This window comes from Salmo salar, unplaced genomic scaffold, assembly GCF_905237065.1.
Source record: "Salmo salar unplaced genomic scaffold, Ssal_v3.1, whole genome shotgun sequence".
NCBI classification, from domain to species: domain Eukaryota; kingdom Metazoa; phylum Chordata; class Actinopteri; order Salmoniformes; family Salmonidae; genus Salmo; species Salmo salar.
Genome location: NW_025548136.1, coordinates 157,501 through 158,494, shown reverse-complemented (window position 1 = coordinate 158,494; position 994 = coordinate 157,501).

Here is a 994-nt window from a genome sequence, read left to right as displayed (position 1 = left end):
CCTCCTCTATGGTCTGGGGTTTAATCATGTCCCACCTCCTCCTCTATGGTCTGGGGTTTAATCATGTCCCACCTCCTCCTCTATGGTCTGGGGTTTAATCATGTCCCACCTCCTCTATGGTCTGGGGTTTAATCATGTCACCCCACCTCCTCTATGGTCTGGGGGTTTAATCATGTCACCACCTCCTCCTCTATGGTCTGGGGTTTAATCATGTCACCCCACCTCCTCTATGGTCTGGGGTTTAATCATGTAGCACCACCTCCTCTATGGTCTGGGGTTTAATCATGTCCCCCCACCTCCTCCTCTATGGTCTGGGGTTTAATCATGTCCCACCTCCTCCTCTATGGTCTGGGGTTTAATCATGTCCCCCCACCTCCTCTATGGTCTGGGGGTTTAATCATGTCCCACCTCCTCTATGGCCTGGGCTTTAATCATGTCACCCCACCACCTCCTCTATGGTCTGGGGTTTAATCATGTCACCCCACCTCCTCTATGGTCTGGGGTTTAATCATGTAGCACCACCTCCTCTATGGTCTGGGGTTTAATAATGTCCCACCTCCTCTATGGTCTGGGCTTTAATCATGTCCCACCTCCTCTATGGCCTGGGGTTTAAACATGTCGCCCCACCTCCTCTATGGTCTGGGGTTTAATCATGTCGCCCCACCTCCTCTATGGTCTGGGGTTTAATCATGTCCCCCCACCTCCTCTATGGTCTGGGGTTTAAACATGTCCCCCCACCTCCTCTATGGTCTGGGGTTTAATCATGTCCCCCCACCTCCTCTATGGTCTGGGGTTTAATCATGTCGCCCCACCTCCTCTATGGTCTGGAGTGAAGACAGAACCGGTGACCGGAACATTCTGCGTTGTGTTTCCCCTTAATTGAATGATCTGGGTGCTAAAGGATCTATCAGACCGGATTCATGTCAAACTGAGCCCAGAGCGGACGATCTGTGTTTTTATGAAAGAGAATCATAATCAGAGCGGAGATACGTGT